The sequence below is a fragment of the Canis lupus genome, chromosome 16, assembly GCF_048164855.1.
Source record: "Canis lupus baileyi chromosome 16, mCanLup2.hap1, whole genome shotgun sequence".
Taxonomy (NCBI): domain Eukaryota; kingdom Metazoa; phylum Chordata; class Mammalia; order Carnivora; family Canidae; genus Canis; species Canis lupus.
Window position 1 is genome coordinate 35394441 of NC_132853.1, and position 14970 is coordinate 35409410.

The 14970-nt window shown below is 38.8% G+C and overlaps 1 protein-coding gene across 4 annotated transcripts in view; it reads left to right on the forward strand.

Annotated features, from left to right (window-relative positions):
- SPOP (speckle type BTB/POZ protein) overlaps positions 1-14970 on the forward strand; it is a 67466-nt gene that overhangs the window by 4228 nt on the left and 48268 nt on the right. The window lies entirely within an intron of this gene.

The following is a 14970-nucleotide window of genomic DNA, read 5'->3' on the forward strand; positions in this document are numbered from 1 at the left end:
CATATGTGAATATGTTTATATGTATAATATGTAAATTTTTATGTTGCAGACATCATGACATCTTAACACTTTCATACTTTAAAAACCTCAGATGTACCTTCTTAAAGAGATTGTTTTGCTTCATTGTTCTTATGGTATATTGTCACAGTTAAGGCAATTAACAGTAATTTCCTAAAACCATCTAATATCCAGTTAATGTTCAGATTTTTCTCCAAACATATATCTTTAGTCTTTTTAAATATTTTATTTAGAAGCCACAAGAAATTGCCTTTATTTATTTTAAAGATTTTATTTATTCATGAGAGACACAGAGAGGCAGAGGAAGATGCAGGCTCCCTGAGGGAGTTCTGCCTGATGCAGAACTGGATCCCAGGACCCCGGCCGGGATCATGACCTGAGCCAAAGGCAGACACTCAAACACTGAGCCACCCAGGCACCCCAAGAAATTGCCTTTATGAAGAGATTAGGCCATTTTCTTATAGAATATATTGCTTCTGGAATTTTCTGATTGTTTCCTCACAGTTTCATTTAATTTGTTCCTTTATCTCTGTATTTCCCACAAATTAGCATTTAAGTCTAAGGCCTGATTAGATTCAGATTAAATACTTTTGGTAAGAATTCTTCATAGGTGTTGCTCTGTACTTCATATTGGGTCACAATAAGAGAAATATAATCTCATATTATGCCATTATTTTTTTTTTTTTTAATTTTTTAAATTTATTTATGATAGTCACAGAGAGAGAGAGAGAGAGAGAGAGGCAAAGACACAGGCAGAGGGAGAAGCAGGCTCCATGCACCGGGAGCCTGATGTGGGATTCGATCCCGGGTCTCCAGGATCGTGCCCTGGGCCAAAGGCAGGCGCCAAACCGCTGCGCCACCCAGGGATCCCAATATTATGCCATTATTAATGATGTTGAATTTGATTGATCATTTGTTCAAAATGATAAATACCAGATTTCCAGTGGAGACATTTTTTTCCTTCTGTAGTTAGTAAGTAATCTGTAGAATGGTAACACTTTGGAACTATACTGTTGCACTTCTCTAGCAGTCTTTCTTTTTTTTTTTTTCTAGCAGTCTTTCACCTAATGATAGTGATCCTTGTCTGAACCAGTTATTTCTTTGGTTGTTGCCAAATGCTAATTTTCTAATTCTATTCCTTTTACATTGATTAGCCTTCAGTCTTCTATGAAGATTTCCCTCATCAGTTCAGAATAATAATTTCTATCAAAAAGTTAGGAAAATTCTTAATTTTCCTTTCAACAATTTCCTGAGTAAGGAGATGATATAATAATCACCTCACTAATGGTGGTAAATTAATTGTTTCTTTTTCTCACTTTTTTTGCTTTAGTACCATTGTAAATGCATGGACTTTAATTTTTTCTACATGTTACCAACAATTGTAGACATTTTTTTGAAGCTCAAAATGTTTCATATTTGGCTTGTGGAAGCCTTTTAAGCTTGGTGTAATGAGTGCTTCCTTGCCCTCTGGTACAAGAAGTTCCTGCCTCACTTTTGTGTCTTTCCTGTCCTAGGTGTGGAACCCTCATCTCTGTGTGTGTGTCTGTGTGTGTGTGAGAGATATATGCATATACATGTGTGTATACACACCCATATGTGGGATATGTACGTATACCACATCTTCCCTTTTATTAAGTTGTTCATCATGGAGCTTATGGAGCCAACATCTCAAACCTGAAGGTGCCTTTATTCTACCATAATGCACCTAGTGTTGGACTCATTTCTTCTGTGCCACTGGCATTGCTGGATTCTGCACCTCACAGATTCCTTTTTTTTTTTTTAATTTTTTAATTTATTTATGATAGTCACAGAGAGAGAGAGAGAGAGAGAGGCAGAGACACAGGCAGAGGGAGAAGCAGGCTCCATGCACCAGGAGCCCGACGTGGGATTCAATCCCGGGTCTCCAGGATCGCGCCCTGGGCCAAAGGCAGGCGCTAAACCGCTGCGCCACCCAGGGATCCCCAGATTCCTTGTCTTGAGTACTCTTTGTGAAAGATGGGTAGTACTAGTACCTTTGAAGACAGCACTGCCTCCCTCCACCTCCCTAGAATAAAGTTAGCTGTAGAAGAGTCTGGGAATTTCTTCTCTCTTGAGTAACCTTGCTTGCTTTCTGAGATGAAAGGTACACAAAATGGAATTTAGAGACAGAAATTGTGTTTATGAGCTTTCTTGGAGATGTGGGGTTTGAGTGTTCTGAAAAAGCATCTTAGCATGTACGTGCACAAGTATATGTTTGTTTTTCCTCCCTTTTCCTCATTTCTCCACACGGTTGGAATGTTACGTAATATTACGCTGTGATAGCATAATTTTTTCATTATCACTAGATTTTCATCGTAAAAAAAAGGAATGAGACAAATTGTTCTTAATTAGGGAAAATTTTCAGATAGGCCATGAACTCTGTATCTAGCTGTCTTAACTCAGGGTCTGGAACAGTGCTGAATCCTGTGGATTTTTGTCATGACCTGAGACTCAGGAGAAATGTTGTCACATCCAAAGTGTTTTCTTAAAATCCATCACATTAATGAAGGTTAATACAAACAAAAGAAATAGTGGAACTCCATTCTAAAGGGGGTTTTAGGGGCTAGACTAATTCCTGTCTTAGCAGAAAATGTTTTATTAGACTCTTACCATGTAGTGGTATTTTGAGTAATCTTACTGATTTCGAGCTACTCAAGGCCTGCTAATAACAGTATCGTAATATTTATCTGAAATTCTTTTTTTTAAAACTCTCTTGTCGTATTTACTTCCAGACTTAGTAAAGTAATTCTTAACCTGGTTTCATAACAATACTGGCCCCATACTAAATTCTGGTTGTGTATTCAGGAAAGTGCACCTGTTTCTTGTGTTTGTTTTTAGGCGTGGTGAATCACTATGAAAAGCAAGGCTAACACATTTGCCGCTAAGTTCCAATAGCTTCTTTTACTTTTGTTTTTGACAAACTCATTATAGGAAAAAGATTCTGAACTATAATTTCTTTGAGAAATGACTTGGGCCTTCATTCTTACAACTACAGTCACGTTTTAATAGAATTGGCAGGAGTTGCCTGGCCACTCTGTGTGGCAAAGCTGGTCATGCTGCTTGGGGAGAGCTGGATGCAGGCCTCAGAATGGAAATTAAACATTCAGACACTAACCCTTACTTGACTGTGAAGACCTTTATTCTTGACTGTGTCTTTCTAAGAAGCTCTTGGCACAAATCTTCCTCCTGTGGCACTAGCTACATTACAAAGGGCTTACAGTAGTTCTCTTAAAGCCTCTAATTCCTCCTCTCTAGCATACCTATTTGTAAGAAAAAAATGTGTATGTCATCATTCATCTCCTTAATTTGAGATTTAGGTATTTAGAAATAGGTGCTTCTTTCTGTTTCTGTCATTTTGACTACTTTAGATACTTCATATGAGTGGAGTCATATATGGTATTCGTCCTTTTGTATCTGGCTTATTTCCTTAGCATAATGTGCTTGAGGTTCATCTCTGTTGTACCACATGTTAGAATTTCCTTCCTTTTTAAGGTTGAATAATATTCCATGGTGTGCATATACCACATTTTGTTTATTCATTTATCCATCGGTGTTCACTTGTGTTGTTACTTACACCTTTTGACTTCTGTGTGTCATGCTGCAAACATGGGTGTTCAGCTCTCTCTTTGAGATCCTGTTTTCAGTTCTTCTGGGTATATACCCAGAAGTGGAATTGCTGAATCGTATGGTATTTCTATTTTTAATTTCTTTAAGGAACTGCCATACTGTTTAATATAGAGGCTACACCATTTTACATTTCTACCAACAGTATGCAAGGGTTCCAGTTGCTCTGCATGCTCCCAACTCTTATTATTTTCTGAGGGTTTTTTGATAGTAGCCATCCTAAGGGTGTGTTTAAATATTTTTAACTTTATTTTATCTTTTATTGAAATTAAGTTTTAAATTTTAATAGAGTGAGATTTATTATGTTTTTCCATTTTCATTTGTGGTTTTTGTGTCTTAATGAAGGAATCCTCCCCTATACTGACAATTATAGCCTGTAACTGTTTTTTTGTTTTGTTTTGTTTTTAAGATTGTATTTATTCATGAGAGACACAGAAGCAGAGACATAGGCAAAGGGAGAAACAGTTTACCTGCAGGGAGCCCAATACGGGATTTGATCTTTGCACCCAGTATTACACCCTGAGCCGAATGCAGACACCCAACCACTGAGCCACCCAGGCATCCCTCTTCTAAAGGTTTTAAAGTTTTGCTTTTCACATTTAGGTCTCTAATCCACATAGAATTTATTTTGATGTTTGGTGTGAAGTAGGAATCTAACGTTTTTCCATAAGGATAACCCTGAAGTAGGAATTTAATTTTTTTTTCTGTAAAGATAACCCAGTACCCCACGATTATGTACTGAATAGTCATGTCTGCCTCTTACTACTTTATAATGCCACTTAAATGTTTCTGCATTGCCTCTTCTGTAATGTTGGTCTGTTTGCCTGTCTCATACTGGTACTACACTGCCTTAATTAGCTTTATAATTGTTCATATCTAGTATGACAGGTCTCCCTATCTTATTCTTTTTCTGTTCATCAGCATCCCTGAAAAACCCTGTCAGGTTGGTATATTTTAATTAAGCCATTTGCTGTCTAAAATATATTGACATAATATATAATGGCCTTCTCAAAAAGAAAAACAAACAAACCAAGCTTACTTAACCTAGCAGCTGACCATTAAGTTTGTCTCTTGTTCTGAATAAGCCTGTAATTTCCATTCAAATTTTAGTTTTGTTGGAGTGATTTTCATTTTTATATGGGGATATGATCTTCAAATGGAGGAGAACCTTGATAAGGATACCAGTAAAGCACTCTTGTTAACAGTATTGAAGTTCTGTGGCATCAAGGCTTTCTTGATTGTAAGGAAAAGAAACGTATTTAATATAACATATAAAAGATTTATCAAAAGGAAACAGTTGTAGTAGAATCCAAGGAAAAGCTGAACAAGACCTTAGAAATTCCTGGAACCAAAACAGTTCCAAGGACTTCAGCCATAAGACTTAATGGGCTCTGGTGTTCTGCTGTAAATAAACTTTCAGTATGCACGAGGCTTAATTCAGATTCCTTTTTTTTTTTTTCTTCTAAGATTTTATTTGTTTATTTATTCATGATAGACATAGAGAAAGAGAGGCAGAGACACAGGCAGAGGGAGAAGCAGGCTCCATGCAGGGAGCCCGATGCGGGACTCGATCCCGGGACTCCAGGATCGTGCCCTGGGCCAAAGGCAGGCACTAAACCGCTGAGCCACCCAGGGAACCCCTTTCTCAAAGAATTAATGACCTTGTAAAGACCTATCTCATGTTAACATAAATATCTTCATGAAAAATAACTTTTCAAAAAATTAGAAGAATGTGGCTTTTTTTTTTACACTTTTGCAAATCTCTTAAATATCTTACTTATAGAAGATAGATTTTCATATCTATTTGTGGATTCAATCTGATATGACTGATGGTTTTGATTGAAGTATTTGAGGAAAATACAACCACAAGGGATATGTAGTTGGAAAAGGAAGAAGTATTTGCAAACAGTTGTGCATATTCTTCTCTGATACTACACCAAAACTTGACAGTTGTAGTTTCTTAAAAGTTAAGTTTCAGTATGGAATCTAAAATCTTTGATGTTAGGCAGCCCCGATGGCACAGCGGTTTAGTGCCGCCTGCAGCCCGGGGTGTGATCCTGGAGACCCAGGATCGAGTCCCATGTCGGGCTTCCTGCAAGGGAGCCTGCTTCTCTCTCTGCCTGTGTCTCTGCCTCTCTCTCTCTCTCTCTCTCTCTGAATAAATAAATTAAATAAATAAATAAATAAATCTTTTAAAAAATAAAAAATAAAAAAAATAAAATCATTCATGTTACTGTTAAGTTAAAATCCATTGGTCTGTCTTGCAGTTTGAATGGGTTTTTCACCTGTTCATGATTTGATAACACGCATTGGTTGTCTGGGAAACATTGGTTCATTGAGTTAGGCAAATTTTCCACATGACACATTTCATAATGCAATATAAAAAAAAATGTTAGGGACTCTTGGATGGCTTAGTCAGTTAAGCAACTGACTCTTGATCTCAGCTCAAGTCTTAATCTCAGGGTGGTGAGTGCAAGCCCTGCATTGGGCTCCATGCAGGGCATGCAGCCTGCTTTAAAAAAACAAATAAAAAGCCCACATTAGTTAATATCATAACCGATCTCATCAGAAAAGTCTGTAAGTATTGGGAATCTGTCAGGAGCTACAAGATTTCCAAAATTCTAATTTTTGATTAAAAGTTCAAATTTTATCAAGAAAATTTATTGCTTTATCAAAACCATTCTTTTTTTTTTTTTTTTTTTTTTTATTTATTTATGATAGTCACACAGAGAGAGAGAGAGAGAGGCAGAGACACAGGCAGAGGGAGATGCAGGCTCCATGCACCAGGAGCCCGACATGGGATTCGATCCCGGGTCTCCAGGATCACGCCCTGGGCCAAAGGCAGGCGCCAAACCGCTGCGCCACCCAGGGATCCCTCAAAACCATTCTTAAGTGATATTGACTTAAAAGGAGAATCACCAGTACAAGATGGTGAAAGACACCGGACTCTGGTACAGTTTGATGTCATTACCTTGATTTATGCTAAAGCACCAGTAGTTTTACCATTGTTGGTTTTGTATCACTAGTGCAAATGTCAACGCAGTGGAAAAAGGCAAATGATTTCTTAGTAGTATGAAAATAGTTTCAACTTTATGAACTCCTTGAAAGGGACCTCCAGGGATCAGTGGACTACATTTTAGGAACCACAGCCTTATGAGAGGGTGTGAGTAGGGAAACAAAGGCCTATTACTTGAGATACAATAAGTGTTCGTGGTAGAATTTTACTGCATTGTTGCTGCTATTATTTACCATCATTTAACATGATACAGAAATGAATAGAATACTTTAAAAGTTTCAGATTTCTTGTTGAACAGAAATGTTTTCCTAGTTGTGATCATTTTCAAACAGCAGAGTTTAAGGTATCCAGATTTTCAACCAGATATTCTTTCAGGTATGTGATCATCCCATTTTAATATAGCTTATGGGATTTATATCCTTGTAGTAGCACATGCAGCTTAATGTTGTTTTTTTTTTCCAGAAGTTGACTACATTAAAAAATATGAAATCCAAAAATTTGGGAAGATCTTGCCTTAGCAGAAAAGGCATAGAAGGGGGGATTAAGGGTGAGAATCTGCCATTCCAGCCTTATGTCTTTTTGATTATTAAAGGTCTTGCTAAAGAGAATATCCCTTCCCCCACCTCCCATCCCCATTTAAACATATTTTATGATGGAAACAGGAGTGGTGGTGTTAACGACTTTATTTCAACAAGTATCTATTGAGTGACTATAAATGAAAGGTTTTGTAAAAGGTAGGGAAGGGATATGTTGTGAAATGAGTGGGGAAGTAAACCAGTATTACATATTGGGGTATTTATAAGAGGAAGGGATCATTCAGTTGGGAAAGCTGGGGTGGGAGTCTGGACTGTCTTCGTGAAGGTTACCTTTGAGTTGGGTTTTGAAGGGTAGGTATTTTAAAGGCTGGAATTTTGATTGGCAGGGATGGGAAGGGAATTCAGGCAGAAGGAACATCATAAGCAAAAATGTGGAGGTGGGGAAATGCAGTGTGTGTTAGTATATGGTGTGTACTGGAAATAATGAACAGTGCGGTGGAACTGAAGCAAAAGAAGCCTGAGATAATAGGAGGTAAAATAGGAGAGAAATTGGTCCAGAACGTGGAAGGTCTTCTATCAAGGCCAGGCATTTAGGCTTTAATGTGGTAAGTGATGGAGAGACTTTGATAGATTTTGATTGAAAAATAACACGCTCAGAGTGTGCTTTCAGAAAATGTATTCAATTTCATTCATTTATTCATTCATTCATTGACTGTTTTTTAAAATAGTTACTCTGAAAAATAAAATAAAATAGTTACTCTGTGCCAGTTAGTCATGAACAACAGCATATACAATGGTGAACCAAATAGAAAATCCTATTCTCATGGAATTTCCCATCTAGGAAAGAAACTTCAGCAAATAAACACAAATGTAATTACAAATTATTAATGAAGGAAAGGAATAAATTACTGTTGGGGAATAATGGGATACTTCGGTCTAGTTGAGGGAATCTGGGAAGGCCCTGCTGAGGGAGCTAAACATTAACTGAGTAGCTCCCTTGTGCTGGATACTCTTTCAAGTACTGGGGATATATAAGGAACAGAACAGACAAAAGTCCCAGCTCTCATGAAGTGCATATTCAGGCAGTAAATAAGGTAAATAAATTATGTGGTATGTTAAAAGGCAGTATGTCCCAAGGAGGAAAATAAAGCCTAAGAAAGAGTTAGGGTATGTTGGGGTGGATGTGGAGGTTGCAGTATTAAGTGGAATGGCCATGAAATGTCTCACTAAAGCACTACAGAGGTGATATTTGAGTAAATTATCTGTAGAAGCTGCCAGAGCTCTAGGCAGAGGGAATAGCAAAGGCAAAAGCCATGAGGAATGATGCACCTGGTGTGTTCAAGGAGCAAGCACGGAGGCCAGTGTGGCTGGAGTTAAGTGAGCAAGAGAAAAAGTAGAAGTGAGGGCAGAGAGGTTAGTGGGAGTCCAGAACCTGCAGAACAGTGGTTCTGTCCCATAACTGCCTCTTAGAGTTACCTGAAGAGCTCTTAAATATCTGGGTGCCTGGGCTGCACCTCATACCACTTAAATAAGAACCTTTGCAGGTGGGACTCAGTGGCAGAGGCAATGGAGAAGAGTAGATGGATTTGAAAAGTATGTTAAAGAAAGAATCCATTTAATTATAGATTGGTTGTGGGGGTTGAGGAAGAAGAGTGTCAAGACTGACTCCCAGCTTTCTGGCTCAAGCAGTTGGATGTGTAGAGGTGCCGCTTACTGAGATGGGAGTGGGAGATAAGAATGGGAGGGGCAAGTGTGGGTTTTGGAGGGAAGATTAGAAATCAGGAGTTCAATTTTAGACATGTTAAATTTGAGATGTGAACATGGCTAAGTATAAATATGTTAGGTAGGCAGATATATGAGTGGGGCTTGAAGTGAAGTCAGAACTTGAGGTAATAAATTTGTATATCATGTGCTTACGATGGTCTTAGAAGTATCTAAATGACATCACATAGGATAGATTTGATGGAAAGAACTAGAGGTGTGGAAACTGGTTAGCCTGTTCCAGCAACTTGCACAGGGAATGGTGCTAGTGTGAACTGGGAGAAAAGAAAGTGAGTTGGAGATTTGAGACCCTGGGGAGCCTTGAAGGGGTGGAGGTGGATAGTAGGCCAGGAATGCAAGACAGCTTTGAGATACCAAGCCTGGATGAATGATCGGTCTGTTAGCAGATATAAAATAGTCAGGAGGAGCTGCTTTGGAAAAAAAGATAGTTTGGCTTTGCATGTATTGACATTTAGGAGAGGCTGCCTAGCAGGCACACAGTTGAATCTATTGCCCTGGGTTTTCGAAGAGCAGATGAGGCTTGAAAGATAGATCTAGGTCTCATTTATATAAAATTGATTCACCGTGGGAGCGGCAAACTTTATGAAAATAAACATCCAAAGTCTCTATCATAACTTCTTAGGTCCTCTGTGGTGTGGTTCCTGCCTATCTCATGTACGCTGTTTTCCTTTGTTTGTTGTGATCAAGTCGCCCTGGCTTTCTTTTTATTTTTCCAATATATCCAGCTAAGTCCTCCTTCAGGGCTTTTGTACCTCTTCATCTTGATTCTTCTTTTCCACTTGGTAAAGGGAATAGGTGTTCAGGAAAAAAATTTCGGAAGTTGGTATCTGGGGAGTAGAGAATATTCCAAGAGATCCTGGCTTGGGTAGAGAGTGTGGGTGAGCATCTGAAGTAGAATGGTGGTGGGAGCCATAGACCGTTGGGATTCTGTTGACACCAAGACACCGAGCACCATGCTGGTCTTATGTACTGCAGGACTCCAATCTGTTGACCAGAAAGGCTCAGTCAGTGGTAGTTCCCTTCACGTTGGTGATCTGATGGTGGAGTAGTGATGGAGAGATGGTTGTCCTTTCAACATGAGACTCGATCCCGAGTCTCCAGGATCACACCCCAGGCTGCAGGCGGCGCCAAACCGCTGCGCCACCCGGGCTGCCCTGTCCTTTGAAATATAACTTGACTTGATGATAACCTGACTGATTGCCCTCCTGTCACCACTTACGGAAATGTCCTCTGTGTAGGTGAAAAACTTCCTTCAGTGAAAACTGCTGGTAAATTATTTCAGAAACTTCTGGCTTGAAGAAACACATGAAAACAGCAGGGAAATGAGTTACATGTTGATTTTGATGCATTGTTAGGGACTGTACTGCTTCTCACGAGCTGGTGCATCACTCCTTAAGTGGTAGTGACAGTAGTAAATGTGAGTAATGCACCATACACACAAGCCTTTGGAAAGAGATGTATGTAATTGCAAAATCTATACTGTATTTTTATTCAGAATGAAAAGATTTGCTGATTTTAAATAATAAGAAATATTTTTCTGATACTTTTTCTGATTTTAAAATAATAGGGAATAGAAAAAAAACCCCAAACTTAAAAACATTGCATGTCACTAAAAATAATCTTTTAAAATAACTACATAGAATTCTACATAGAGTTTTTTTTTTTTTTTTAAAGATTTATTTATTTACTCAGAGAGAGAGAAAGGCAGAGACACAGGCAGAGACAGAAGCAGACTCCATGCAGGAAGCCCGCTGTGGGACTCGATCCCGGGTCTCCAGGATCACACCCCAGGCTGCAGGAGGCGCCAAACCGCTGCACCACCAGGGCTGCCCAGAGTTTTTTTTTTTGTATGAATGCCTCATATTTGGTCAATTCCCTACAAATGAACTTCCTTTTTCTCTAATTTTTGCTTATAAATTATGCTCTGATGAGCATCCTTATACATAAATATTTATACATGATCAGATCAATTTGTTAGGATGGATTCTGGAAGTGGAATTGTGTGTTAAGGGGTATGCAGTGTTCCATTTTGTCTTAATTATTCTTCTGATACTTTTATAGTTGGATATTTAAACAGCATTAAAGAACATTTTAATAAAGGAAAGAATCTATTAATTTGGTAGCCATTTTCCTCTTTCCATCTGATAAGTTTTGTTTCTTAAATACCCAGTTTTAGGTCTTACCAGACCTACCTAAAGAGAATTTGGGAGTAGGGAAAGACATACACAGAAGAATTATAGTACTCTGCATACTATGTTAATTATCAGGTAAGGGTTCTAAGTAATCTTTGTTAACTGCCAAGAAAGTGTCAGTAAGTATGATAGGAATTCAGAGGGAATTAGGGTGATCAGGAAAGACTTCAAGGCAATATGGAACTTGACCTGGATCCAGAAGGATAATATTCAAATAAGAGGTAGGAGAATATTCCTGGCTTTCAGAATGGTGTGACCAGATTTAAGGAAGCCACATGAGTGTGTATGAGCTGACACATAGGCTATAGTCTAACCAACAACTAGAGAGCAGGGTTCATGTGGTGGTGTAGTGGAGAGGCTTGTGTGGGAGTTAAGTTATATTCCAGAGGACTGATTTTATTCTGAGCACATCTGAAGTTGTTCAGCATGGAACTAGAAGATAGAGCAGATACATAGATGTGGCCCAATTTAAACTGAATGAATTAAACTCTCTCTTTTTTTTACAAGAGGTTTAGAAGAAATTTACTTACATAAGTGTATTATTTAAATAATGAACTTTCTATAGATCTTAAAAGTTCTCATCACAAGAAAAAATTTTCTAACTATGTGATGATGGACATTAACATTGATCATTTTGTAGTATTACACATATATTAAATCATTATGTTGTGCACCTAAAGCTAATACACTCTTACATGTCAATTATATCATAAATAAATACGTGAACTTCCCAGTATTTAAATATTATGTAGTTTCACAGATATGTTGCAACTTTGTAGATCTCCATTTCTTCTATAAAACCAAAGAGTTCAGACAAGGTGGTTGCTGAAGTACTTTCTGGTGCTGAGATTGCTATGTAACCATTCAAGAATACCTTGATTTGGGCAGCTCGGATGGCTCGGCGCTGCATTCAGCCCAGGGTGGGATCCTGGAGTCCGGGGATCGAGTCCCATGTTGGGCTCCCTGCATGGAGCCTGCTTCTCCCTCTGCCTGTGTCTCTGCCTCTCTCTCTCTCTGTGTCTCTCATGAATAAATAAATGTTTAAAAAAAAAAAAGAATACCTTGATTTTATGACATAAATTGGTCTGCAGTTAGGCTGATACCCACTCCTAGCTCCTTAGGCATAATAATGTACCCCCACATCTTTGAGAGCAAAAATCTTCAGCTGGATGATTGTCTCCTGGCTCCTCAGGTCTAGAATGATTCACCTTTGGAAATTCAGTTGTTCTCACCTTTTATTTCTGAGTGACATTTAGAGATTTTTGTTCAAAAGAATTTTGTGGCCAAGATTGAGCCTCAAGAGGATGCTGGGAGGTTGAGAGGGATTATTATATAATAATAGTTTTAAATGATCTTCCTGTTATTATCCATAGGAATTTATTTTATGCTGGCCTCCTTTTATTTTGAAATCACTCCCATGATGACTTTAATGTATGGCCATGCTATGTAAATACATTTTATTAGTAGTAAAATGGTAAGGATTTATTTTTTACTCTTTGTTTTGAATTGCATAACAGCACTTTTTACCTCTTTTTGTATGGATAATTGAGAACTGACTAGTACTTTTTTAAACTCAGAGACTTCCTATTTAAACTGTACAGTCATCACAGGGTATTGTATAGAAGTGTTGAATCACTATATTGTACACCTGAAATTAATATAACACTGTATGCTAACTGGAATTAAAATAAAACTTAAGGGATCCCTGGGTGGCTCAGTGGTTTACCGCCTGCCTTCCGCCCAGGGCGTGATCCTGGAGTCCCGGGATCGAGTCCCACATCAGGCTCCCTGCATGGAGCCTGCTTCTCCCTCTGCCTGTGTCTCTGCCTCTCTTTTTCTCTCTGTGTACTCTCATGAATAAATAAATAAAATCTTGAAAAAAAAATAAAATAAAACTTAAAATGCACAATCAGGTTCCCAGCTATTAGATGCCTTCCACCTAGCATCCCATTCTTTTCACTAAACTGTACTGTGTTTGACTAAAATGTTGTATTTCAGAGAGAACCAAGGTAAGATGTTGTAAAGTGACCAACTAGCTCTTCTGATAAGCCCTCTCAGGATTCGTTTAATGTGATGGGGTCTTCAAGATTCAGGATACATTCTGAAGTTTTACAAGTAAACTGTTTCTTTAGTGTCACCAGAGTTGACTGGTCTCAGGGAAAAGTGGCTAAACAAACTCACAAGGGGTTGACAAATAAACCAGCATGCCATTTGATTCATTCATTCATTCATTTTGGGGAGGGGAGGCAGAGGGAGAGAGAGAATCTTTTTTTTTTTTTAATTTCTTTTTATTGGAGTTCAATTTGCCAACATACAGCATAACACCCAGTGCTCATCCCATCAGGTGCCCCCCTCAGTGCCCCATCACCCAGTCACCCAACCCCCAGCCCACCTCCCTTTCCATCACCCCTTGTTCGTTTCCCAGAGTTAGGGGTCTCTCATGTTCTGGCACCCTCCCTGATCTTTCCCACTCATTTGGGAGAGAGAGAATCTTAAGCAGGCTCCATCCCCAGGGTGGAGCTTGATCTCCCAACCCTGAGATCATGACCTGAGCTGAAATCAAGAGTTGGGATACTTAATAATCCACCCAGGCACCCAAGAATGCCATTTTATTAATTTTCATTGAAGGGTGGTCTTTTCCATGACCTAGAAAACTGTCTGTTTAGTCCTGTAGTGTCTACTTCCTGTAGTGTCAAGGTATTATTAGCAAAAACTAATAGCTAATGTTTACTGAGGACTTACTGTGTCGCAGGCACTGCTTCAAGCATTTTACGTGTATATAAGTCATTTGATCTTCATAATAACCTTACAAAGGAAGTATTCTTACCAGTATTTAACTGGTGAGGAGTCTGAGCCACAGAGGTTTTTTTTTTATTAACTTGCCTGAGATCATGTAACTAGTAACTACTGTGTGGTATTAAGCAAAAGGTCACTTGGTAAGCCTAGAATCTTAGCAAAGGGAAGTAAAAATCCTCGAGGCGGTTTTATCTGGATCTTGATATAGTCACTCATTCCTTTTTAAAGCATTTATTAAGCACCTACTGTTTGCTGGATATTGCCTAGACACCAGGCTTACCGAGGTCAGTACCACAGTTGAGTGCTGCCCTCCTGGGACTGAGTCTAGTGACAAAGACAGGTAATCAGAGCAGCAAGAGATTTGCACGTTGAAAGCAAAGAGGAAAAGCATTTAAATTCTACTTGGAGAGATTGGAGTAGATGTTTACAGAGGTGGAGGAAAGGCCTTTTGGGTAGAGGAAACACTTTATGCAAAGATGTTGTGCCAAACACTAGCTTATTCTGCAGGAATGAAACAAGAAAGTGTTGCATTAATTATGATAATGCTGCAGTATAATAATGTCCTGAACTAATTAAGCTGTTGGTTGTGGGGATTAAGAGAAACAAATGGGTTTGAAAAAAATTTCTGAGATAAAATTGACAAGACGTGGTGATTGACTAAATTGGGGGGTGGGAAGTGGACGTACAGGTAGTGAGAGAGACTGGGGAGTTAAGGCTAACTCCACTACGTCTGGTTTGAGCACTGGGTGGATGGTAGGATCATTCAAGACGATCAGGCTTTGAGGGGAGGATGGGCTTTCATTTTGGACCTGCTGAGTTTAAGATGCCTATGAGATAGCCATGTGATGTTGACCAGCAGGAAGCTGGTTTGCAGTGGAGAAGAGATAGGCATGTACATGGTGACTAAAGCCATGGGAAGTCATGAAATGGGGGCACTTGTAGGGATGTAGATTAGCTAGAAGGCAGGAGCAAAAGTGGAGGGGGGCAA